Source organism: Solanum dulcamara, chromosome 9, assembly GCF_947179165.1.
Source record: "Solanum dulcamara chromosome 9, daSolDulc1.2, whole genome shotgun sequence".
Classification (NCBI taxonomy): domain Eukaryota; kingdom Viridiplantae; phylum Streptophyta; class Magnoliopsida; order Solanales; family Solanaceae; genus Solanum; species Solanum dulcamara.
Window position 1 is genome coordinate 28,756,231 of NC_077245.1, and position 19,099 is coordinate 28,775,329.

The 19,099-nt window shown below is 38.7% G+C and overlaps 1 non-coding gene across 1 annotated transcript; it reads left to right on the forward strand.

Moving 5' to 3' along the window:
* The first annotated feature begins 857 nt into the window (after nucleotides 1–857).
* LOC129904835 (small nucleolar RNA R71) lies at nucleotides 858–964 on the forward strand. Its single transcript, XR_008770506.1, has one exon. It is a non-coding gene; the product is annotated as a small nucleolar RNA R71 (small nucleolar RNA).
* The last annotated feature ends 18,135 nt before the right edge of the window (nucleotides 965–19,099 follow it).

Consider the following 19,099-nt stretch of genomic DNA (forward strand, 5'->3'; position numbering starts at 1 on the left):
GAGCACTAGTGAATTGCTCAAATTGTTTCTCCAAGTTCTGTGTAGCCATTTGATTGTTACGCATATCTAGGCAAGCTTGTCTTGGTCTTCCAAGAGTTACTTTAGCATCTCTTCCACACTTATGTTTTGCTGCTTATCACTTTGTTGATTACCCTAGAAATGTTGATTATACTATTGTCCATTACGTTCAAGCCTGCATTGATTTGGACTTTGATTCTGGTTATGGTTGCCTCTCATGAGAAATTTGGATGATTTCTCCATCTTCTACTATATATAAACACACACACACATTTGCTCTCTCTCTCTCTCATACACATACACATACATATATATATATATATATATATATATATATATATATATATATATATATATATATATATATATATATATATATATATATATATATATAATCCCATAGTTCTAGTTGCCTCAACCTCTTTGAGCATTTCCCATAAAGTTCACAGAGTCTGAACTTTCCCCACAGTATCCAGTTGCATAATTACACTACCACACACCTCACACCACACTTGTTGTTTTTGCACCATATTTACTGGAGCATGTTGCCGCCCCAATATCAGATTGCTAAAGTAGGTGTTCATTATGTTTTGCATGCAGCAATTTGTGCATTTAACGTTGTTATTGCATCCATCTCTAGCATACCAGCAATCTTTTGTACCATAATTCTAGTGCCTTCTCCATTCCACTCAAGATTCCCTTGCAAAATTCAATTCAGCAGTGTGAACAATTATTTATAATTTTTCTCTAGGGCCTGTCCCCCTGTAGCAAAGTCACGAAGATTTTTGGTGTTTAGTTCAAGACCCTCGATGAAGGTATGTAACAATACCTCATTAGATTGATAATGATGTGGGAAGCTTCTCAATAAGTATTTGAATCTATCCCAAGCTTTATATAGATTATCTCCTCTTTTCTGTTTGAAACTCAATATATCACTCCATAACTTAGTTGTTTTATCGATGGAAAGAACCTTATCAAGAACTTACAAGCAAGATCATCCAATGAGGTGATGAAGTTTATTGTATCTGACTTCAACCACTTCTTTGCTTCACCAAGTAGAGAGAAGGAAAATAAAGTGAGGCTCACATAATTAGGAGATACCCAATTGGTACGTAAGTGTCACTGATTATCAGAAATTTCTGAATATGCACTTGGGGATCTTCATGAGGGAGACTAGTAAACTATCCATTGGTGTGCAGGAGTTCACCATATTTTATTTCAACTCAAATCTACCCCAACTGTCGGTTTCTGAATGTTAGAAGTAACATTAGTTATGAGTGGGATTACCACAACACGAACTGTCCTCGTTGCCATTTCTATAGGTACCTCTTCTTCATGATCTATTTGAGGAATAGGGTATTGCAGAGTCGTCTGCCTTCTTTCTTAGTGAAAGAATCATTCAGGTTCAGCCAATGGATCTACAAGTTCTTTATTTTTCTCTAGTGTAGTGATTTTAGTTACCTACATAGAAGAACAACTAAGATAAAGTTGTCAACACTGGAAAAAATACTATATAATTTAGAAAAATTAAATATCTGCTAATTCTAAAGTCCATGAAACCGCACCAAAAACTTGTTGCTTCCAAATGTACATGCAAGTATAAATGGTCAACCAAGTAATATAGTAACTATGAAGAGCTAGATTATCAAACCCAAAGGACTTATGAATAGAAAATATGTAATTTCAATTGTAACTATAATTAAACGCAAGTGTGTAAAGAGAGTTTAATTGGTGTATTCGACTAAAAGTTGCATTAATTAAATTAACTAAGTTAACTAGCACAAATTGGATTTCACTTGGTGGTTATCAATGACTTGGGATATTCTAGAGTTGTAGCTTAAGCAAGAGTTCATATATAATATCCTTCACTTTGGAATCTAATAGGTTATCAAGCTATTGTTTGAAAAGGTTAATAATACGATCATGATCTCTCGGCCTCTGATCGCCTAACACAACTGGCAATCTAACTATATCATTGAGCGGAGATAGATTAGACTAATTGTAAAGCATTATGCTGATTGATTGGACCAATCATAGAGTATTACGCTATCATCTTTTATTGTAACCAAGTGTGGTACACTAGATATATTTCTATCCTAGATATAAATCAATGTATGTTTTGACCTAAAAAGATCCTGCTTCTTGCACTCCACGTTCTATCCCTTTATTCCTCTCTTGAGTTCCAGAGAAGTCAATATATATATATATATATATATATATATATATATATATATTATTTATTTATTTATTTATTGTAATGGAGATTAAACATTAAAATAGAAAAATCAAGAACACAAGAACAACTTTGAATGATAACCCATGTTCATCTAAAGAGTTGATATTACACAATCATTCGTAGCCACAAACTTAAAAAAAAAGGGATTTAGCCCCTCATAATTTGATTCACAAATTTTTGATCTTCAATAATCATTCAAGAAAATAAAATATGAAAAAGAGTAGGAATGAACCCTAGAATTTGGAGAAGAAAGTCATCCAAGTCTTTTCCTCTAAGTATTAGAAAAGAATAATAAAAATAACCCACAACGAGTCTATTTGTAGGCTGAGAAAAACCGCGGCCGAAATTTAGATTGCAGGTTTGCAACGCTATGTCAAATCATATCTACTTAGTCTGCATTTTAACCCACTCTGCAATAGCCTCCGCAATACAGAACCATTACAGAGTTCACTGGTCAGAATTTCCTAGAGAGCTAATTTTAGCTTCCAGCTCTGCGATGCAGAGACACAATGTAGCTGGAGTTCTTTTCCTCAAGCTTCCTTCTATATTCCTCATGACTTGAAAGCTCATATACACACATCTACCTCACCTTCATCTCATTTCTTCTCCATTCACATGTCTTCCCCAATAATTTTCATCCTACAAGCACCTAATCATGTTGGTTAGCTAAATAACATAACCAAGACCAAACAACGAAAGACATAATAGATTTTTCCTCGACATTAGCGAAAGTATGGGGTTCACTGGGCTTTTAAGCATATAAATATGCCCAAGATTACAAATCCTCCTAAAACATGTTACAATAATTGCTAGAAATCATCTCACAAACTGGCGGCTCCAATTTCAATTTCACTTATACTATGATCTATAGGGTGAAAAAGTGTTGTATGAGTATCAACAAGCAGTATTCAATAGGCATAGGCCAACTGAGCTCCATATACGAAGAAAGTATAGATAACATATACATAAGGAATGTAAAGTACAAGCAGCTAAAGAAGAGATTTATGCAATAAAAGTAAACAAAGATAGGGAGTAGGATAAAAAAAGCAAGTAACTGAGACAAGGGAACGTACCTGGAGGCGCTAGCCCAATAACCTAATCACTACAAGAGTCCACTATGGAATTCAATTACCTAGAGATATAACAACGGTAACCACGCCCATCATAACTTAATGCGTATTTTGAAATCATCCCTTTTGAGGGTTTTAGTGCTGGTTATGGCTAGTTGGGAAGTTGGGTAGTGTGATCTCCCATTGTATCTTCTTACTGTTGTTATTAGTTCTTTGTGGTTCTCTCAAGGTTTGGGTTGTCAGTTAGAGTTAGAGAAATTTTTTTTGTTGTTGGCTTAAGGTGTAGCATAAGTTGGAAGTTGGGAAGTTGTTTAGAAGGTTCATCTACAGAATAAGGTCAATGTAATTTATGAAGTATATGATATTGAAATTGTACGGATGTAAGGTTCGCTTTTGTTGTATTTGATAGATTGTGGTGCTTTTGAGTCAAACTTAGTGCTCTTGGACCATTATCAATCAGTTGTTCATGGTTATGTGCCACCTACCGGCTTGGTTTCCCTTGACTAGGATGGTTGGCTCAGATTTGAGGTTGCAAAGTGGTTTGTGGGCACATAGTGCCAGCTTTTTGGAAGTTCCTGTTGTAAAAAGTAAATTACTGGGGTAGGAATCAGTGTTGTCTTGTCATTCACAGGACAATCATCCTTTGGAATAAAGTGTTTAGTTTCAGAAAGTGAGTTCCAGCTTGGATTGGTGGTTTTGAAGTTGAGATTGGAGTTTTTTGGCTTCACCCCTGGTTGTCTTTCCTATTTTTGTTGTTGTCACCCCTTCAAGTTCAGTTGTAGAAGGTGACTCTTTTAAGGTGTGTGCGATGTGGTTCGCTAAGGGAGTTTCAAATTGTGTTGAAGGTTTTCAGGATAACTAAGGACCGACAGAATGCCATTGGTGGCTTGGAGAAGGTGGAGTTGGAAACATAGGGCAAGTATTTGAAATTTGGAGTTGAGTTACATCTACCACGGTACTACATTTCTCATTTTGGTGGTTTCAGTATAGTTTGGTTTTCCTCAGATGAATTTGGTATTTTTTGTCAAGTTCAGGTTAATTGGGCGGGAGTTGGAGCCAAAAAAGTGACTTGGAGGAGTTTTTTGAAGTTTGAAAAGAATTTGAGGATATTACTCTCAGCTTGAGTTTTGTGATGGCTTCATTTGACTCAAGAGGGTGTCCAAGGGTCTAGCAGAGCCTGTGGGCTTGGTATCCTCATCTTTTTATGCCTTCAGGTTGTGACAGTCCTTCTACTTTCGCGGACGAAAGTCCTTTTTAGTAATGGATGTTGTAATGACCCTCCAGGTCATTTCCTCTATTTTCTGATCTTTTTAGTATTAAGAACTTTCCTGTAAAGACCCCAAGTTATTTATGATTTGCTGGCATTGACAGTTTAGTCGCCTGGTTATTTGTTTTGGTTTTATGCTTATTTCTCTGTTTTGGAGCTCTTGGAGTTTGAACGGTTGACTTTGGTTAAATATTAAGAAAAATGACCTCAGAATGGAATTTTACCGATTCTATCAACTCCGAAATGACCAAATTAGGCTAGTAGCATGGTCAGCATGAGCATCAAGGAATTTAGTGCGAGTTTGAGGTCATATGGCGCCTTAGCCTTTGAAATTTAACCTAAGATTGACTTTAGTCAACATTATTTGAAAATGTGCTTGGATTGGTCAATGCGGTTAGCTTCAAAATATCGTATTTGGTCTAGAATGACCTATTATGTGGTTCCCAAGGCTTCCGATCTCAATTTAAGCCTCCTTATAGATTGTGGCTTAAAATGGCTTTTGGGTGTGGAACCTACTTTTTTTAAGGTGACCTTGGATACAAATTTCAAGTTCGCCGTTGAGTTCTAAATTTTGAATTTTGTGGGGTAGCATAGTTCCTTTGCACGTACGAAGTTCTAAATGAATTTTGAGCACCCCATCGGAGAATTTTAGGCTTTGCCAAAGTCCTGGTTGCAGAAGTTGCCAGTGTCATCTCTTTATACACCCTAGCACCTCTAAAGGCACCCTTTCTTAAGCGGTTAAGGAATCACTTATGCAAGAAATACCAGCGAGACATCTGTCACTTAAGAGGCCTGGGCGTCGCTTTAGCGATTCTCGAGGTATGATTTTGGGCGGCCATTTATTGACTACGGGCTATACTTTATTTCATTTGATAAGCTAGAGGTGTGAATTTCAAGCGGTCCATCTATACATATTTTGGGTTATTATTTTGATGTTGATGAGCTTGGTATGATTTTGGGCACCCCATTATTTGATGCGCTCAATGGTTATTTCAAGCGCTTCATAATACTCTTGGAGGATATTGAGCCTTAACTCGAGTTACAATTGTGCATTCTCCCGGTATTTTATCAGTTGAGATTATTATTGTGATCACATGATTGGTTGGACTTACTTTATTTTCGTATGATTATTCCCATACCTTCTTTTCCTGTATTTGTTGTTTATGGTCCTCTCTTATTGTTATTAGTATCATCGTACTACTTATTATATATTTGTTTTTTTTAAGCTCGGTTGTTCTATGATGCATGCAAAGTACCTCTATTTTGGTACTCATCCTGCACTTCTGCATTTTTTTGATGCAGCTACCAGTTCATGCCATCCTCAGGGCACACCTGATCATCCTTAGAGGTGCGAGATTTGGGTTGTGGTGTGCTCCCGACGTTCAGAGACTTACTACTATCCCTTTTTTTTTACTGACCTACACTTGTACTTTTGGATAGTCAGATCTGTACTGTATATTATTGATAGTACTAGCATTTGTACTTAGTAGCTTCTACATAGGTGGCACCAGGTCCGGGGTTCGGTCTAGTTTCATTACATTATTTGTTTTGGTCACTATCTGGCTTTTTGTAAATTTTGTATTGTATTTACATATCTATTCCTAGCCCAACTTTTCTTTTATTATATTCATTTTGCTTCCGTTTCCTTATGTTGTTAATTATTTAATTAGATTAAGATTAGACTTCCATTTAATTTAGGTTTGGCTTGCGTACTCGGGGGTTATAGTAAGTGGCATCATGGCCTGTTTAGAGTTCTTAGAACTTGCTCCTAGGTGATTTGAACTTAGGATGCTGCTCGGTTGACTTTTATGGTTTCTGTTGGTAACTTGATATGATTTTTGGCTTATTATTTTGACTTGGTTGCTTATGATATTGAAATATTGAGCCTGAGGTTGTGCTTTCAATACACCAGAGTCTCAGGTGAGAGTCATATGATTTTGACATACAAATTGCCTTAGTTACCTCATCGGAGTTAAAAGCCCTGTTTAAAAGAAAGAGTAAAAGATGACAACAAGACTTTGTTGATGAATAAATAGGAGGGATTTAGGGAAAAATCGGTGATATCTTTTTTTTGGAAATTCATAGTTGATGAGCTCGAGGTATGATTTTGGGCGGCCATGTTATTGACTTCGGGCTATACTTTATTTCATTTGATACGCTTGAGGTGTGAATTTTAGGTGGACCGTCTATACATATTTTGGGTTATTATTGTGATATTGATGAACTTGGTATGATTCTCGGCGCCCCATTATTAGATGCGCTCAAGGGTTATTTCAAGCACTTCATGATACTCTTAGAGGATATTGAGCCTTAACTCGAGGTACAATAGTGCATTCTCCCGATATTTTATCAGTTGAGATTATTGTTGTGATCACATGATTGGTCGTACTTACTTAATTTCCGTATGATTATTCCCATACCTTCTTTTCCTGTATCTGTTGTTTATGGTCCTCTCTTATTGTTATTAGTATCATCGTACTATTTATTATATATTTATTTTTTTGAGCTCGGTCATTCTATGATGCATGCAGAGTACCTGTGTTTTGGTACTCATCCTGCACTTCTATATTTTTTTGATTCAGCTACCAGTTCATGCCACCCTCAACGCACGCCTGATCATCCTTAGCGATGAGAGATTCGGGTTGTGGTGAGCTCCCAATGTTCAGAGACTTACTACTGTCCCTCTTTTTTACTGACCTACACTTGTACTTTTGGATAGTTAGATCTGTACTGTATATTTTTTACATTGCTAGCTTTTGTTCTCAGTAGCTCCTACATAGGACACCAGGTCCGGGGTTCGGTCTAGTTTCATTTTTTTATTTGTTTTGGTCATTATCAGACTTTTTGTAAATTTTGTATTGTATTTACATATCTATACCTGGCCCAATTTTTCTATTGTTATATTCATTTTGCTTTCCTTTCCTTATGTTATTAATTATTTTATTAGATTGAGATTTGGGTTCCATTTGACTTGGGTTTGGCTTGCCTACTCGGGTGTTATAGTAGGTGGCATCATGGCCCATTTAGAGTCCTTAGAACTTGCTCTTGGTAATTTGAACTTAGGATGCTGCTTGGTTGACTTTTATGGTTTTTGTTGGTCACTTGATATGATTTTTGGCTTATGCTTTTGCTTTGGTTGCTTATGATATCGAAATGTTAGCCCTGAGGCTGTGCTTTCAGTACACCAGAGTCTCAGGTGAGAGTCATATGATTTTTGACATACTAATTGCCTTATTTACCTTACAGGTTTTAAAAGCCCTATTTAAAAGAAAGAGTAAAAGATGATAACAGGATTTTGTTGATGAATAAAAAGGAGGAATTTAGGGAAAAACCGGTGATATCTTATTTATGGAAATTCATAGTTGATGAGCTCGAGGTATGATTTTGGGCGGCCATGTTATTGACTTCGGGATATACTTTATTTCATTTGATAAGCCTAAGGTGTGAATTTTAGGAGGCCCATCTATACATATTTTGGGTTATTATTTTGATGTTGATGAGCTTGGTATGATTCCGTGCGCCCTATTATTTGATGGGCTCAAGGGTTATTTCAAGCGCTTCATAATACTCTTGGAGGATATTGAGTCTTAACTCGAGTTACAATTGTGCATTCTCCCGGTATTTGATCAATTGAGGTTATTGTTGTGATCACATGATTGGGTGGACTTACTTGATTTCCATATGATTATTCCCAAACCTTCTTTTCTAGTATTTGTTGTTTATGGTCCTCTCTTATTGTTATTAGTATCATCATACTACTTATTATATATTTGTTTTTTCTGAGCTCAGTCGTTCTATGATGCCTGCAAAGTACCTCTGTTTTGGTACTCATCCTGCACTTTTGCATTTTTTTGATACAGCTACTAGTTCATACCACCCTCAGTGTACGCCTGCTCATCCTTAGCAGTGCGAGATTTGGGTTATGGTGAGCTTCCAATGTTCAGAGACTTACTACTGTCCAGCTTTTGTATTGACCTACACTTGTACTTTTGGATAGTCAGATCTATACTATATATTTTTTACATTGCTAGCTTTTGTATTTAGTATCTCCTACATAGGACACTAGGTCTGGGGTTCGGTCTAGTTTTATTTCGTTATTTGTTTTGGTCACTATCACGCTTTTTGTAAATTTTGTATTGTATTTACATATCTATACATGGCCCGTCTTTTCTTTTGTTATATTCATTTTGCTTCCGTTTCCTTATGTTATTAATTATTTAATTAGATTGAGATTTGGCTTCTATTTTACTTGGGTTTGGCTTGCCTACTCGGGGTTATAGTAGGTGGCATCATGACCCATTTAGAGCCCTTAGAACTTGCTCCTAGGTGATTTGAACTTAGGATGCTGCTTGGTTGACTTTTATGGTTTATGTTGGTCACTTTATATGATTTTTGGTGTATGCTTTTGCCTTGGTTTCTTATGATATTGAAATGTTGGGCCCGAAGCTGTGCTTTCAGTACACCAGATTCTCAGGTAAAAGTCATATGATTTTTGACATACTAATTGCCTTATTTACCTCGCCGGAGTTAAAAGCCCTGTTTAAAAGAAAGAGTAAAAGATGATAATAGGACTTTGTTGATGAATAAATAGGGGGGATTTAGGGAAAGACCGGTGATATCTTATTTATGGAAATTCATAGTTGATGAGCTTGAGGTATGATTTTAGGCGGCCATTTTATTGAATTCGGGATATAATTTATTTCATTTAATAAGCTCGAGGTGTGAATTTCAAGCGGCCCATCTATACGTATTTTGGGTTATTATTTTGATGTTGATGAGCTTCATATGATTCCAGGTGCCCCATTATTTGATGAGCTCAAGGGTTATTTCAAGCGCTTCATGATACTCTTGGAAGATATTGAGCCTTAACTCCAGTTAAATTGTGCATTCTCCCAGTATTTTATCAGTTGAGATTATTGTTGTGATCACATGATTGGTTGGACTTACTTGATTTCCGTATGATTATTCCCATACCTTTTTTTCTCGTATCTATTGATTATGGTCCTCTCTTATTGTTATTACTATCATCGTACTATTTATTATATATTTGTTTTTTCTGAGCTCGGTCATTCTATGATGCCTACTAAGTACCTCTCTTTTGGTACTCATCCTGCACTTCTGTAATTTTTTGATGCAGCTACCAGAATTCCACCCTCAACGCATGCATGATCATCATTAGCGGTGTGATATTTATGTTTTGTTGAGCTCTCGACGTTCAGAGACTTACTACTGTCCCTCTTTTGTACTGACCTACACTTGTACTATTGGATAGTCAGATCTATACTGTATATTTTTTACATTGCTAGATTTTGTACTTAGTAGCTCCTACATAGGTGACACCAGGTCCGGGGTTACTCTAGTTTCATTTCGTTATTTGTTTTGGTCACTATGAGTCTTTTTGTAAATTTTGTATTGTATTTACATATCTATACCTGGCCTGACTTTTCTTTTGTTATATTCATTTTTCTTCCGTTTCCTTATATTATTAATTATTTAATTAGATTGATATTTGGCTTCCATTTGACTTGGGTTTGGCTTGGCTACTCGGGGGTTATTGTAGGCGACATCATGGCCCGACTTCGGGTTATGACAAAGTGGTATAAGAGCTTAGGTTCACCAGTCTCACTATTACAGGAGCAAGTGTCTAGTAGAGTCCCGCGGATTGGTACGATGAGGTCTGTATCCAATCTTTGGGAGGTTATAGGACATTGTTAGGAATTAATTCTCTATTCTTGTTTCTGATCATGCACTAATGATGATGAACACCTCTAAATACTAATTGTTTCACACTTTCTCAGATGGCGAGGACGATATCTACTTAAAGTGGGCGAGGACCCCTTGATCCTACATATAGATCCCTAGTGTAGGGTAGGGATCGAGGTCGATGTAGAGGCCGGGGAAGAGCTTAGTCCACATGATCAATATAGGAGCCAGATATAGAGGTTGAGCAGTTCGAGTCTCAGCCACTATTGGAGCATCCAACCCAGCCTCAACCTTGATTTATGGCCACACCAGTGTTACAGGATACTCTGGCCCAGATCCTTAGGTTGATGAAGGGGATGTCTCGAGGAGGGACACTACTTAGCACTTCAGCTGGACCTCTAGTCCGAGAGAAGGCAAAGACTTCAGGCTAGGATGGTGAATAAAATAATCAGACCTCAATTCTACATCCTACTACTACCGCTCTTCTTTTAGTGATTTAGCCTATTCCTACAGTTATTCAGCACATGGAAGCTCGACTGTTTTGACCACAGAGGAGCAGAAGATGTTAGAGAGGTTTATCAGATTTCCCCCTACTATGTTCTCAAGTGTAGAGCATGAGGATACCCACGAGGTTTTGGTTAGTTGCCAGTAGAGGTTGCATAGCCTCGGATTAGAGTCCCACTAGTTCGATTACACTTCCTTCTAGCTAGATGACCAATGAAGTAGTGGTGCAGATCATATCTTAGTTATAGACCCACAGGATTCCTGCTGATGTTAGGGACTCAGTTCTCCGAGGTATTTTTGGAGAAGTATATACCCCATAGCTTGAGGAAAAGACTGAGGGATGAGTTCACAACAGTGGTATGGGGATCGATAACGGTCACAGAGTATAAGTATCGATTCTCTCTAGGCACACTTCCATGATCATACCGACAGAGGAGGAGAGGGTACCTGATTTGTGAGAGGGTTATATGTTCCTTTAAGGTTAGCTACAGAGCAAATGGTTGCATTAGGCTATTCTTTCTTGTAGATAGTAGATCATCCCCTTACTCTTAAGGCTATACGTCATGAGGCTTACGGAGGCAGCAAAAAGAGTCCTCCCCGCCAGGGTAGTTTCAATAGATGCCATTCACACGGTAGGGGTTCTTTTGGTAGAGTAAATCCATAGTAGTATTTACCTAGTAGACCAGTTTAGGTAGCCTTATAGTTTACCAACGGTGGATTAGCAGGTGCCGGCAGTTAGGGCAACCAGGCTTCAGGTTAGTCTTCTCGGGGTCATATTTCTGGGTATTCAAGCTATGGTGGTCATTTAGGTTCAACTGAGACATCACAACGGGGTTCGTTTAGAGGCACATGCTACGAGTGCAGTGTCATAGGTCACCTTACTAGGAAGTATCATACTATTATCTATCGTAGATGCCAGATACAGTAGGGTCAGTAGGTGCAGGCCATAGGGCCCCAATTCAACCGCTTAGAGAGAGTGTGTAGGGTGGTAGAGGGGAGTCTTAGGGTACTAAGGTTGGTCCCTAGGCTGGCCAAACAGGTGGTAGAGGTGGACACAGTTATATTTATGCTTTTCTAGGTAGGCTGGAGGTGGTGAAATCGGATGTCGTCATCATAGGTACAATCTCTATCTCTGCATATTCTATCTGGGGTCCACTTAGTCGAATGTGTCTTCTCATTACGCTACTCAATGGGATGTTTTATGTGTGCCATTTCCTGTGCCTATGTATGTAGCTAACCCCGTAGGTGATTCTTTAGTAGTGGATCCAGTGTATTAACCAAGTGTGGTGACTATAGTAGGTATAATACTAGAGCAGACCTGATTCTAGGCATGGATTGGTTGACTACCCGTTATACGGTTTTGGATTGCTTCTCCAAGACCATTACTTTGTGTATCCCTGGCATTCCTCCTATCGTGTGGACAGGTGCAGTTAGTGATGTAGCTTATGGTGTGATATCCTTCCTTAGGACTCAGAGGCTAGTGAGGAAGAGGTGTCTAGCCTATCTTACTTATGTCCATGAAACTAGTGCTGACAGTCCTTCTATTGATTCTTTTTTGGTGGTCCAACAGTTTCGTGATGTATTTCCCACCGATTTACTTGGTCTTCCGCCTGAGCGTGATATTAATTTTGGCGTTGATGTTGAGCCGAATACACATCCAGTCTCTATTCCATCGTATAAGATGGCTTTAGTTATGTTGAGAGAGATTAATGTACATCTACAAGACCTCTTGAGTAAGGCATTTATCAGGTCTAGTGTATCCCTGGGGTGCTCCTATTCTGTTTGTGAAAAAAGAAGAATGGTACCTTGCATTTGTGTATTAATTATAGGTAGCTGAATAAGGAGAACATCAAGAATAAGTACCTGATATCGCGGATTGATGACTTTTTTGATCAAATCCAAGGTGCAGCAATGTTCTCTGAAATAGACTTAAGCTTAGGGTATCACCAGTTGAGGATTAGGGAGTCAGATATCTCTAAGACTACTTTTAGGACTCGATATGGGCACTATGAGTTCTTAGTCATGTCTTTTGGGTTGACTAATGCCCCTGCAACATTCATAGATTTTATGAACCATGTGTTCAAGCCCTACTTAGACTCATTTTTATTGTGTTCATTAATGACATTCTAGTCTACTTCGGGAGCAAACAGAACCATGACTATCACCTGAGAATAGTACTTCAGACCTTGCATGATCAGCAGTTGTATGCCAACTCCACTAAGTGTGAATTTTGGCTTGAGTCGGTGGCATTCTTAGGGCACGTTCTTTCCAAGGATGATTTTATGGTAGATACAGCGAAGATAAAGGCAGTTTGCAATTAGGCGAAGCCCACTTTTCCTACAGAGGTCCATAGTTTCGTGGGTTGGCAGAGTATTACAAATAGTTTGTTGAGGGTTTCTCTTTTATTGCAGCGCCTTTGGCCAGAATGAGTCAAAAAGTATTCCTTTCCAGCGGTCTGAATAGTATGAGGTGAGCTTCCTGAAGCTCAAGGCCTTGTTGACTGCAGCTCTAGTTTTTACAGTTCCTGTTGAGGGCCAGGGACTTATACTGTATTCTGATGCTTGAGTTGTTGTCTTGGAATGTGTTCTGATGCAGCAGGGTAGGGTTATTACATATGCTTCCAGGCAGCTAAAGGTAAATGAGCAGAACTACCCTACACATGAGCTAAAGTTAGCGGTGGTAGTCTTTATATTAAAGATTTGAATACATTACTTGTATGGAGCCCATTGTGAGATCTACATTGACCATCATAAACTTTAGTACATATTCAACCAGAAGGACCTTAATTTGAGACAACGCAAGTGGTTGGAGTTTCTGAAGGACTATGACGTCACCATTTCTTATTCCCAGGGCAAAGCTAATATAGTAGCAGATGCTTTGAGCCGAAAGGCAGTAAGTATGGGGAGTTTGGCATTCTTATCAGTTGAGGAGCGGTCTTTAGCTTTAGAGATTCAACACTTAGCTAACTAGATGGTTTGTCTTGATATTTCTGAGATGAGCAGAGTACTTTCTTGGGTAGAGGCTAGGTCTTCCTTGAGGGAGAAGATTCAGCCACAGTAGTTTGAGGACCCACAATTGAGGATAATTCAGGATAAGGTACTTAGTGAAGAGTGTAGGAAGGCGACCTTTGATCTAGAAGGAATTTTGCGGATTGAGGGTCGTATCTGTGTTTCTATAGTTGGAGATCTAGTCAGGCTCATCCTTGAGGAGGCCTACTATTTTAGATATTCTATTCATCCTAGAGCGGTGAAGATGTATCGTAACCTACGACAACATTACTAGTGATATGAGATAAAGTGGGACATTGTATATTTTATGGCTAGGTGCTTGAACTATCAACAAGTTAAGTTAGAGCATCAGAAGCCAGGTGGTTTGACCCAGCGGTTACCCATTCTAGAGTGGAAGTGGGAGCGGAAAGCTATGGACATTTTAGTGGGATTACCATGTACCTCCCGAGGTTTTGATTTTACTTGGGACATTATAGATCGAATGACCAACTCTGCTCACTTTTTAACAGTCCAGACTGCCTATACTTCATAGAAGTTGGCTCAGATTTACATATAGGAGGTGGTTCGATTGTATAGGGTGCCAGTATTTCTTATTTTATACCATGGTACTCAGTTCACTTTGCATTTCTAGAGGTTTATATAAAAGGAGTTGGGTACCCAAGTTGATCTCAGCAAAGCTTTCCACCCTAGATTGATGGCTAGATGGAAAGTCAGAGAGGATTATTCAGGTCTTAGAGGATATACTACGAACCTGTGTTATTGATTTTGGAGGTCAGTGGGATCATTCCTTGGCTTTGGCAGAGTTTGCATATAATAATACCTACCATTCGAGCATCGAGATGGCACCTTTTGAGGCATTGTATGATAAAAGATGTCACTCCCCAGTTGTCTAGTTGGATGCCTTTGAGGTTAGGCCTTGGGGAACCGATTTGCTGCGTAATTCAATGGAGAAAGTTGTATGATTCAGGAGAGGCTCTGTACTACCTAGAGTAGACAAAATAGTTATGCTGATTTGAGGGTACTACCTTTGGAGTTCATGGTTGGAGACTGGATATTCCTGCGAGTGTCTTCCATGAAGGGTGTGATGAGATTTAGGAGGATGGGTAAGCTTAGCCCCAGGTTTATTGGCCCTTTTAAGATATTGAGATGGTTAGGAGAGGTAGCTTATGAGTTGTCCTTGCCCCAAAACTATCAAGTGTTCACCCTGTATTCCATGTTTCTATTCTGTGGTGGTACATTCCAGATGAGTCTAACGTCCTTCAGTGAGATTCAGTTCAGTTTGATAAGTCCTTGGCCTTTACGGAGGAGCCTGTGGCTATTTTGGACAGGCGGGTTAGGAAGTTAAGGTCTAAGGAGATTCCATCAGTGAAAATCTAGTGGAGGCATCGCCCGATCAAGGAGTCTACTTAGGAGACCAAGCTGGACATGCAGACCCGATATCCTCACTTTTTTCAGCCACTAGGTACCCTTCTTCCTTGACTTTCGATGACTAAAGTCCTTTTAGTAGTAGATGTTGTAATGACCTCCAAGGTCATTTTTATGGTTTTGCGTGTTTTTATCATTTTACCCCTTTTTGTAATATCTTTTCAACTCATATTTGATGTTGGGATGGGTGGCACGCTTCTAGAAATGTACAATTGAGTTTTGAGGTGGTTTGGCTATTTTTAAAGCTTAAAGTTTGAAAGAGCTGAATTTACTCAACGTCCAAAGATTTGGGTGTTATATGAGAATTCTACCAGCTTCATCATCTTCGGAAGGTCCATTTTAGTTTAGAGGGATGGTTGGTTTGGGTTTTGAAGTCTTCGTTTTGAGGTTAGGTGATTTTTCCATTTTAAATTTAAATTTTGGCCAAGGGTTGACTTCAGTCAACAATTTAAGTAAACACACTCGGATGAAAATTTCATCAGGGCGGTTAGCTCTGGAATGCTAAGTTTTGTATAGAATGTTACCTTTGGTTTGGGTCCCAAGGTGATCGGAATAAGTTTTCGGCCGTTTCTGCATTTTAAGTGTTTTCTTTGAAATGTTTGACTTAGGTCAACATTCCATCGAAATGACCTCTGTTGGAAAATCCATCAATTTTGTTGGGACCAAAATACCATTTCCAGTTAGGTAGCATACTTCGTTTGTGTCAATGGGATACCGAACGAGTTTCGAGCCCTGTTGAGGGACTTGTTTTCCCTTAGTGAAAATACACCAGCACAGCTGCTGGTGTACATGAAATTTACTCCATGAGTTTGCGGTCCCTTGGCTGCGTTCGCGAAGGGCAAGCTCTTTTTTCTCCGCATTTGTGGGCCTCAGGCCGTATTCACTGAGGTTTAATTGGTTGTTCTTCGTGTTCACGGAAAAGCCTCCACATTTGCGGAGAGTTCGCTTGCTGACCTGCTCGTTCGCGGAGCTTGCCTCTACGTTCGCAAAGGTCAATGGGGGGCCTTGGCAGTGAGGTCTTTTAAGATCCATTGCCAATCCTTTTCTCCTTATTTCCCACATATCAAAACATATTTTTGGGAGCAAATCTTGACCACTTTCGATCATTCTCATTCTGGTGCGTTGGGGATTTTCGTGGGAACAAGTCGGAACCCTTTCTCCTCCTAAAACTTTGTAAGTTTCGTGTAAATTTTATTATTTCTTGCATTTTTAAAACTATTCTAGAGCTTGAATTTGGTGGGGTTATTTGAGCTCTTTCGGTTCTCAGAATATTCCCATTTTTGGAGAACAAGTTCCTTGACTTATTTGGGACCTCGTGACAGAGTTGTTTCTTTTGGATTTCATGCGTGGGTCCCAATGTCCAATTTTGATCCAATTTTAGTTCTATTTTTAATTATAGCAATATGGGTATCGTTGGCCTTGTTTTGAAGTGTTCTTCAATAATTTGATAGAGTGGCATCTTTTAGAGGTGGCCCCAAAAGGAAGGACTTAAGTTTATTATTTTCGGTGCGGTTCCGTCTTTGAGGTAGGTTATGGCTTACTCTTGTTAGACTTGGCTTGGTTAGAATCGGTATAATTTGAGTAGTAATACATGATTACGGTGGTGATTTAAGTGTTGATATCCTATAGAGAAATTTGGAGTTGATGTTCATTGTAAGGGACTAGTTGGGGTTTTTGTTATTGGATCCTTAGTCTAGGTGATATCTTGACTTGTTTATGCCGTTTAGAATCTTTAGAACTTGCTCCTAGATGATTTGAACTTAGGATGCCGCTTGGTTGACTTTTATGGTTTTTGTTGGTTACTTGATATGATTTTTGGCTTATGCTTTTGCCTTTGTTGCTTATGATATTGAAATGTTGGGCCCGAGGCCTTTCATTACACCAGAGTCTCATGTGACTGTCATATGATTTTTGACTTACTAATTTCCTTATTTACCTCGCCAGTGTTAAAAGCCCTGTTTAAAAGAAAGAGTAAAAGATGATAACAAGACTTTGGTTGATGAATAAATAGAAGGGATTTTAGGAAAAACCGGTGATATCTTATTTATGGAAATTCATAGTTGATGAGCTTGCAGTATAATTCTGGGTGACCCTTTTATTGACTTCGGGCTATACTTTATTTCATTTGATAAGCTCAAGGTGTGAATTCTGGGTGGCCCATTGATACATATTCTAGATTATTATTTTTGATGTTGATGAGCTCGAGGTATGATTCTGGGCGCATCATTATTTGATGAGCTCGAGGGTTATTCCGAGCGATTCGTGGTACTCTTGGAGAATATTGATCCTTAACTACGATTTACAATTGTGAATTCTCCCGATAATTTATCAGTTGAGATTAATGATGTGATTATATGATAGGTTGGACTTACTTGATTTCCGTATGATTATCCCCATACCATCTTTTCCCATATCTGTAGTTTATGCTCCTCTCTTATTATTATTAGTATCATCATACTGCTTATTATATATTTATTATTTCTGAGATCTGTCGACTTATGATTCCTGCTGAGTACCCCATGTTTTGGTACTCACACTGCACTTCTGCATCTTTTTGATGCAGCTGACAGTTTGAGCCACTCTTAGGTGCACCTGATCATCTTTAGCGGTGCCAAATTTGGGTTTTGGTAAGCTTCCGACATTCAGAGACTTACTTCTTTCCCTCTTTTGTTCTTACTTACACTTGTACTTTTGGATAATCAGATCTGTACTGTATATTTTTTTACATTATCAGCTTTTGTACTTAGTAACTCCTATATAGGTGACACTAGTGTGGGGTTTGGTCTAGGGTCAATTCGTTAATTGTTTTGGTCACTATTGGGCCTTTTTAGATTTTGTATCATATTTACATATCTATACCCTGACCCGACTTCTATTTTGTTATATTATTTTCTTTTTCCTTATGTTATTAATTATTTAATTAGATTGTGATTTGGCATCCATTTGACTTGGGTTTGTCTCGCCTACTCGAGTATTATAGTAGGCGCCATCATCGCCCGGATTCGGGCCGTGACAAGTCCGTAGGTGGCTATCTGTTTAATGCTGGTATTTAGTATTCCATTCTTGAGTAGTTGACTCCCATGGTGCCTCCTTATCATAAACAGGCTATTGGTTAGCACTTCCAGGTGCGTTTCTTGATGCTGCTCTTTTCGTTATATATATCCTTGCCTTATTTTTGTCTACATCATTTTAGTTCCTGATTATCTACTTGTGTTGTATTTACCTTGTTATATTTTATGTATACTTACTTTATCTGTGGAGATCAGTCAGCCTATTCCTACTAAGTACCATTCGTTGGTACTCATACTACACTTTTACATTCTGCAAATCATAGTGTGGGTTATGGTCGTTGAGTTGAACTTTTGTGGAGCAGTTGTTGATTTGGAGATTAGGTGAGCTTCTTGTTACACCCCATACTCTTGAGCTCAGAATGTCTCTTAAGCTTCTTAGAAGTTATCATGTGAGTCGGATAATCTACGATAATATCAAACCACTCTAAACAAGGAGAATGTGATACCCCATAGTAGGGAAAGTTGGAAATAGGGTCATGAGAAGTCGGAGAAGGCCAAGTAAGGAGTCGTAGGACTGGACTTAACTATGTAAGCTACTAATTTAGAAGTCTTGCATACCTAAGCCACTGGAGTACATATCAAGCTTACGTAGAAAGGATTACATGGGTTCTTAAAATAAAATGAGATTACGAACCCATGCGGAGGAGGAGAGAACGACGCATGGCAGCAAAAGGAGGCTATACATGGAAGCCTAGGAAAGTGCCATGTGGCAGAAGGTGACCCACCTACTTGGGGTCAAGTAGGTGACCCACCTACTTAGGGGTGGTCCCCACCAAGGACACGTGGCAGCCTAGGAG